This window comes from Notothenia coriiceps, unplaced genomic scaffold (assembly GCF_000735185.1).
Source record: "Notothenia coriiceps isolate Sejong01 unplaced genomic scaffold, NC01 NC01_scaffold00036142, whole genome shotgun sequence".
Lineage (NCBI taxonomy): Eukaryota > Metazoa > Chordata > Actinopteri > Perciformes > Nototheniidae > Notothenia > Notothenia coriiceps.
Window position 1 is genome coordinate 16,629 of NW_011368843.1, and position 8,819 is coordinate 25,447.

The window sequence follows — 8,819 nt, forward strand, 5'->3', positions numbered from 1 at the left end:
TTTTCGCCTCATTCTGAAAGAAAGAAGTGAAATGTACCAACGTGACGGCCGTCTGGGTGTGTGGTGCGTGAGACGGGAGATGTAGTTCATTGAGCGGTTTCACACAAAAAAAGTGTTATTTATTTTGACTTTTTTTTGCAAAATTATCTTTTAAATTGACAAACATCATATGTGTAATTCGTGGCACAATTCAAACGGGATCGAAAGGTAATCTTTCTCTCCCCATTGACTTCAATGCATAACTTTTTCCGAAATAAGGTCCCATGGAGCTCCCCCGGAAAGGGAGGGACTTCGCCTCTCTATGTAACGGAAGTAAACAAAGAGAGAGAGAGAGCAAACTAGTCTATAAATCTTCTTTCCCTGGATACATAACGTGTTAAACTACTTGTATACTTCACATGTTCTCTTTCTGCGGTGCAGCCCGACTCAGAGGTGGCTCAGGCCGGTCGCAGTCTGGAGGAGTTTTTCTCAAGCAAACTGAAGGAGACTTTCCCCGACCGGACGTTCCCATCGACCAGCCTCCAGCGAGCCGGCAGAGCTGAGCTTCTGAGGGTCTGCAGGAGGAGGAAGGAGGACCAGAGGAGGAGGAGACACGTGTTCAGCGGGAAGAAATACTACCTGTAACTCGTTTTGATCATAAAGCTGCCCTGAAGCCTTTTTCTTTTTTACTAATGGAGAGAATCTTGAACAGGAGTTCTTTATTTATTTTGAAAAAAATCACAATCATTTGTACTTTTTGTATCATATTTTTGCTCTGTTTTCAGATATTTTCACAGAATTCCCTTTAGATATTCACATTATTTTATCCAATATAATTGAAAGCCATTATGTGTGATCCGGATCTTATCTTTTACAGCAGCTAAAGCTAAAGTAAGGATGTAAAAAACTACTTTTTCCAACGTGTAAAATCTTAATTCTTGTACCTGGGGTTTATGACCATTGGCTTACTAACGTTTTTGTATTGTTTGATTAAATTGAACATCAACCAATGTCACATACAATGTTAAGAATAACAGAAACAAAGCAGACGCTGTTGATGAGGGAGGCGTGTGGCTTAGTGGTCTAGTGTTGGGATCAGGGGAGCACAGGTTCAAACCCCACTGCAGTCAGCATGTCGTTGTGTCCCTGAGACACTTCACCCCAAATTGCTCCTGTGGGGATTGTCCACAGTATTGAGTATGTAAGCCACTTTGGATAAAAGCATCTAACAAGTGACATGTAATGTACTGATGAAGTAAATTCATCACTAAAAATGTCTTCACACAGATCTCCCAGCAGGGGGCGTGTTTGTCTCTGACTTTAAGTTGGATTGCATGAACACAATCAAAGGTCTGCAATAAGAGTCCCTTTCCACTCCCCCTGCTGGTGTCTGCACAAAGTCGGTTGATTTAGAGATCATGAGGACAGACAAACATGGCTCTCATTACCATAAACACACAGAACAAATAAAAGATGAGAAAATAAGGTGTTTTTCTGGAGTTTGTTTCTGGTGCTCTTATACGGACACATTTAGCTGAATATCATACTATCAAAACAAATCTCCGAGACAGTCTCTTTTTCATCAAAGCCTTATTTTAATTGTACATTTCAGACCAATTCGGCATGAAGCCTTAGTCCGGGGGAGTCAAAGGAAACAGATGAAATAAGACATTTAAAAAAACAGATAAGAAAAACAACCAAACAAAATGAATGAGGTTGTTTTCTTTGGAATTGACTCTAAATAAATCGTACAAACAGATGTTTCTAAATCCTGATGTGGATACCAGACGCTGTTTCTCTTGGTGGTCTGCTCACTTCACGGCTGTCATTTTCCGATTGTGGTTTCACCTTTTTATCGCTAAAAATAATGTTATTTTTGAAAGAGTTGAGGGACGGCTGTGGCTCAGTGGCTGGTGTGATGGACTTCGAATCAGGGAGTAGCAAGTTTGAGTCCCATTGCAGTCAGCATGTCGTTGTGTCCCTGGGCAAGACACTTCCCCCCAAATTGCTCCTGTGGGGGTTGTCCACAGTACTGTAAGTCGATTTGGATAAAAGCATCTAACAAATGACATGTAATGGACGATGTGTTCTTCCAAGATTCAGCTCAGTGAAGTAATATGTCAAAAAGCAGCAAGAAATGCATTTAGAGCTCATGCACTTCAGTCAAAACGCTCTTCGACGTAATGTAATATACCAAGAAACGTGCACCGTGAGTGCTTTATACCCCCTGAACCCAATAAAAGACTTTCAAATGGAGACAATCTGTTCCATCGATGATAAAACCCCCCTGTGAGCCGGCCTGAAACACTTTGATCTGAGTGCACATCCACCGGGATCTGAGAAAGGTTCATGAAGACGTACAGAGAGATGAGAGGCGGCCGGCAGCCCTGTGGCTAATGTAAGGATAAAATGGGGGAAATTGACCGTGAGATGTTTTCAAAGGAAGGTTTATTCCCCTCTTGTGTCTTTTAAACCCACTTTATTCAGCCCAGTAAAGCCAGTCACATGTCTGCTGGCTTTCTTTCTTTCTCTGTCTCTTTCTCCCCCATGTGTTGTAATGTGCAGATGTTTCACTTAAAAACATCAAAAGAACATCTTATGCAGCTCCTCATGTCTGAGGTTTGGTGAATCACTGTCTAAAAGAAGTGAAAAGCAGACGCTCCTGCAGCTGCACCGATAAAATACATCTAATGTTTACACACCAATCTCAAGAGCATGCATTAGCCTCATTGAGTCACACGATATTTGTCATTTATTCCACATTCACCACTTTGGGAAAGTTGTTTCAGATTAACTTCCTCCAAAAGTGTCCGTCCAAGATTAGTTGGGACTCTTTGTATTTGTTGATTGCCTCACTCACAAGTAATGATAATTGAATCTTGTCTTGAGATAAGTGCGGGATGTTTTCCTTGAACTGTGTTGAGTGCTGACAGTGTAAGAAACATTTATCACCTTTTAGTTTTATGACCAAAGTAAAGGTAGGAAAGGAAGTCAGGACATGTTTTACCATATTTTTTATCTCAAAGTGAAATCTCAGAGATGTCACACATAAAAATGACAATGATGATATTTGGATGGTTTTATAAAGCCAGAAACCTCCAAAAAGAATAAGCTTAAAGACTATGACAGACCAGTCGTATCACTTCTGAATTTTAAAGGGGCCCTATTGTGCTTTTTGGGGTTTCCCCTTTCCTGTAGAGTGTATGTTTGTGTGCATGTAAATGGTCTGCAAAGGCTAAAACCCCACATTTCACTGGTGTGAGACAGAGGGTGAAAAGAGGTGCTGCAGCCCAGGCAGTATGGCAGGAACATTAAAGGTCCCCTATCATACTGTTTTTCATCAATATATTATAGGTCTCAGATATATACAAAACATGTCTCTGAAGTGTTTGTCTCGAAATACCAAACAGATCATTGCAGCATCCCATAATCCCCTCTGTTTCAGCCCTGTTTCAAGGGCAAAGACATGAAAAAGTAGATTTTGCATAATAGGTCCCCTTTAAAGCATGGAGACATGTCACAGTAGAATCTAGTGGAACAAAATACAAATATGAAACCTAAAAACTAGCATAATAGGCCTCTTCTCAGCTGGGTAAACATGTTGAGAACATCTCCTGTGATGCCCAAATTTGAGAAGCATGTTGAGGGGTAACTAGAAAAAGGGGAATGAAGGTGGCTGTACCACTGAGCGTCAGTACAGTAACATGTTCAAGATGTTTGTGTGAATCTGTGAAGGGAACGAATGACCCAACAGGCACGAGATGGGACAATCATCAGCTTTAGATTTAAAGTGGGCAATTTTTAAACATGAAAGCCACATTAACTCAGATTTCTTGGAACAATTACTGAGCCAAACCTCTGTGGAGATGATTGATCGACTCTCAAGTCAGCTGTGTTGTTTCTGTGAAAGTGCCTACAGATTAGTAACACGTTTTCCATAAATCATGTCATTTCCTGAAACAAAATCAAAGGTGGGGTTGTCTTGAAAAATAAAAATAAGGCTGATTGTGATTTCCCCCCCATGTTTTCAATACTGACATCATCCTTCTCCCAGCTGCTGTTTTGAGATGTTTTGCAGAAGAAGAACAGCACTCTTTGCTAGTTTGGGGGCAAAGGCAGTCCAGCATTTCACTAATAAAATAGAAACTATATCATAAATCATGATTTAAGATTTGGTAGAGATCAAAGACTGATTATAGGAAGTGGAAATAGTCACCTTGACTTCAACAATGGATTTGTGAACAACAGTTTTCAATCCTCGAAGTTCAGCTGATGCTAGGCTAAGCTACGCTGACATAAACAACACAGTTGGCTTTGCTTGTCATGTTAATTTGTTTATTTGTTATTTTTGGTTTCTTATGAACCGTGTAAAATGAAACTATGCCTTCAAATAAAAAAAAGAAGTTAAGGTTAAAATGGGGTACAGCAAATGAAACGACAAATACATAATGGCTAATCTAGGCTAATGTGCTAAACAAGCATCACCCACTTTACCTTTCTTGTGTAAGAATTAAGTTTCACTACACGCTAAACATTGTTATTGTTTTGTTTTTATAACATTACATCATTAGCAATTAGCCCAGCTATGCCATAATGAAATTCCCAGTCCAACATAACCTTTCACATCCATCAAACATAGATTATCTCATTTTCACAATAAAAACAGAAACCTCCAGACAGACTCCTGCTGCAGCACAGACGTTATGCAATGACGTTGTCAGAGCTCTCAAGTCTCATTTCACTCCATTCACACGCTCACACGCCACACCTTGTATTTCTCACGCAGAGATTTCTTTCCAGGGTACCGTCCACCAAGTTGCGCCGCAATTTTGTAAACAAACTAGGCTTGTTTGAGACGCGACGCGTGCACTCCACTAGCACCCCCCCCCCCGCCGTTGACATTCGCGATACAGAGGGCTTCATACTCCACTAGCACCCCCCAGTTGACATTCGCGATAGAGAGGGCTTCATACTCCACTAGCACCCCCCCCCGTGCGTGTAGGTGTGTGTGCGTGTATGTATGTGTGTGTGTGTGTATGTGTGTGTGCGTGTAGGTGTGTGTGCGTGTGTGTGTGTGTGTGTGCGTGTGTGTGTGTGTGTGCGTGTGGTGTGTGTGTGTGTGTGTGTGTGTACATGACGTCGTCCTAACATGTGAAAGCCTCTGCAGCCACGTGTTGATCAGCGCTGGATAAATGGTCTTTCCCTCTTTGTCTGATTAAGAGCTGTCATGGATGGCTGAGTCTTCAACACAGGAATGTCCATTGATACGTTTTCTCAAAGAGAAGCATACGATTTTATTTAAAATTCCTGTATTATTGGAGCATATCGTTCTTTCTGCAGCTGATTGAGGTCACAAGCTCAGGTGCTTCAGCGATTAAAATTCTTACTTTAGAGATTATGTTGATTAGGGAACATTTATTTTATTCTTTCATAATTTCCCCTTTTTCTCTTGAAGGCTCTAAGTGACATGTTTTTAGTCCTCGTCTGAACCCCCACAAAACGTGGTCCCAATTATTTTTGCTGCAAGATTTTTAGGACACATGATATCATCATAACATTGATGAATGGAAAGAGCACGATTTGGTAAACATTTCAAAATGCCGATACAGTCTGCGTGCCGTGCATTACGAGCGACTTTGGACACACATATAGTGGTCAGGCTGTTTCCATTTCATCGTTACAGCTTTGTTTAATTTAGAGATCCAACTTCATGATCTTAATGTCAACACAAAGAGAGAGCGGCTCAAACTCGCAAAAAGGAGGTTTGGAAACATTTCTATTGATTGACAGCTTTCTTGATGGAAAGACTAACGTCATGCGCTGTATTTAAAATCCTTGTTTACATTGGTAATGTTTAAAAAATGTATCGTTGGTAATCCTACATTTGGTGGCATTCATTTCAAAAGTTTTTATGCATAAGTCTAGTAATGTCATTGTATTTAGTGTGTCTACTGTGACATGTCTCCATGCTTTAATGTTAAAAAAGCTCTTTATTGTTCTCATACTGCCTGTGCTGCAGCACCTCTTTTCAACCTCTGTCTGAAACCAGATCCCAGTCTGCTCTGATTGGCTAGCTGGCCGGCTCTGTTGAGATTGGTCAACCTCTTAGAGATGTCACGCCCCTTAGAGTATCAAGTACAATGTGTTGGAGCGCTAGCCAATAGAAGCGTGAGTGCTACATGTCACTATATAAACACAAGATCAAATGAAACTGGTTTGGAAATGGGCCCAAAATGCCCAGAATGCAAGAGGACAGAAATGTGGTTTTAGTCTGGATAATATTCATTTTGTTGGCTGAAGTTAGAAGCTACTGGAGTATGATTTATTGGCTACATGTGCCACCCTTTGTGTGGCAGCCGAAGCTGAAGGAAAAGGATCGCTCGTTTGAATCGATTTAGTTTGATGTCAGGACTGTGACAGATGCTTAAAATAATATTTTATTGGCGGCCTTCTCATGATTTCTTTAACACAAAGCCTCAACTTTTACTTATTACTTCAGTCTGAACCGCAGAAGTTGATTTTGAACACAAAACCAAAATCATCAAAAATGTTTTCCACATAAAATCACTGCATTTCCCTTCAATCAAATATATTGATTCAGTTTCTTATAATGTGACTTTCCTCGAAGCCAGAATATTATAAACACTGGACTCAGCAGGAAGTTTTCTGATCTCATCACAGAGGAGGCAACAGTAACTCCAGCATGTGAGGATATCAAAAGTTGGGTTACCTGAATATGGAGCCACGATGTATGGAAGAAAACTCTGCTGGAGAAAAATATAAAACGTACTACAACACAGTTCAGTCAGACAACTCACGTGTTTCTTAATATGTTTATTAGAAGCAGCGTATAGTTTGAGTTTGGCGTCTAGGCTCGGGCCTCATCACTCCACAGATATTCAAAGAACATTGAGTGATGATTAGATAACTATCCCCCGAGCCTACAGGTGGAAGCTGGGGTGGAGCTGGGGTGATGGTGGGGCAGGCGAGCAGCAGCAACATGAAACACAGCAGCAGGAACATGAACGCAGCAATAGCACGTGAACACAGCAGCAGCAGCAGCATCATAGCGAGGCAGAGGCGAGGCAGGAAGACCTGGCAGCTTCAATAGAGCGGCATGTTTAGGAGAATGTGTTTGGTTGGTTGTAAGAGGGACGAGGTGCGTCACGTGTTAATGTCTGATTGGTGCTCGAGTTGACTGCCTGAACTAGCTCGCAGGCTTCGCCCCATTTATTGAATTACAGGAGCCAATAACGAAGTGAAAAAATTAAATACTGTACGATATAATGAAAGTCCTGCAGACACTTCAACGAAGAATGAACATTTGGCCCACAATTTCCTCATGTTTAGGTGTTTTTTTCATTTTAAAGTTAAAGTTATTATATTTCTAAAATAAATACTACCAAAAAAAGTTAATTTGCTTTACATTAACATTAAAATGTAGTTAGTCAAAACTCATATGTATTACTTAAAGTGGACCTATTATGCTATATTGGAAACATATGATGTCGGGCCATACCTATACAAAACATGTCTGTGAAGTTTTTTGCTTAAAATACCAAACATTGTAGCCATCCCTCATACTGCTCAAACCCCTCTTTTGCAGCCCTGTTAGAGAAACGCGGATTTTGGGTCCTTAGCTCGAAAAAAGAGAGGAGGCGGAGCTAATGCCTGATCAGAATTCTACCGGAGATAAAGTTAAATTCTGCTGTGATAAAACGCCATCCTGTTCTAAACCACATCAAGGATTATTTCTGAAACAGAATGGAGCTCAAATGCTTTTTCTCTTGCAGGTTTATCACAAGGTGAGTTCCTTTTTGTTTTTCCTGCTGTGTAAACACATGTGCTCTACAGTACAGGTTAGCTCTGAGTGTTAACGAGGCTTGCCAATGTAAACAAAGACGAGATTATTATTATTATTATTATTATTACGCCCAAAACACGTCAGGCGTTGTTTCTGATGGCAACTTTCTGTGGGTCCGCTGCCGAGTTGACGTCATATCGGCAGCAAATCTGTATCCGCTCGTTGTACACCCGTTTTTAAAAGATTTGGGGACGGAGGAAAAGAGAAAGGGTTTTATTTTCTGATGCTGCGTGAGTTCCCTGACGCACCGGGGACACATATTTATGTATAAAAGACATCAGAAAGAAGTGCATTTTGCATGATAGGTCCCCTTTAAGTTAGATTGAGTCTACCTTAAACTCATTTAAAGTCCTTTTGAACATTTCTATTACATTTACTGAGTTCAATGCAAAGGATATTTGTAACGTCATTAAAATAAAAATAAAATTTCCATCATGGTTTAGTTGCTAGAAGTGGATATTTCACTTAAAGCGTGAAAAATGTGGGAATTAAGGTAAATGAAATGTGTTGAGAGGGAGGGGTTTGCTGTTTAAGGTTGTTTTTGTTGTTATTTTTCTAAGAAAGGGTAGCATTACATTCACCCATAGTATATTCTTGCAATTAAACTTCCTTTTTCATCAATATAACTTTTTATTTTTCTGGTAAAAGGCTTCAATTATGTTAAAGAGGAATAACACGAACGTCCGTAGAAAGAAGCCAGACTACAGTCACATTGTTGGAGCAGCACAATAAGTTTACTCAGCCCTGACCTGTTCCTAACCTCTCTGCAGGAAAAGAGATACATATGGAGGGAGAAGAGGGGAAACAAGGATTGAGAGGATACAAAGAGGGGAGAGATTTCTTGGATACAGGAGAAAGAGAGAAAACATAGAGAAAGGAAGTGTGAGAGTAATGAGAGCAGGGAGAGAGTGGGGGGGGCTGTTTCCCCTCCTCTCCTCTCTCTCTGGGTTTAAGTCCTTTGAAGAGGAGGGAGGAG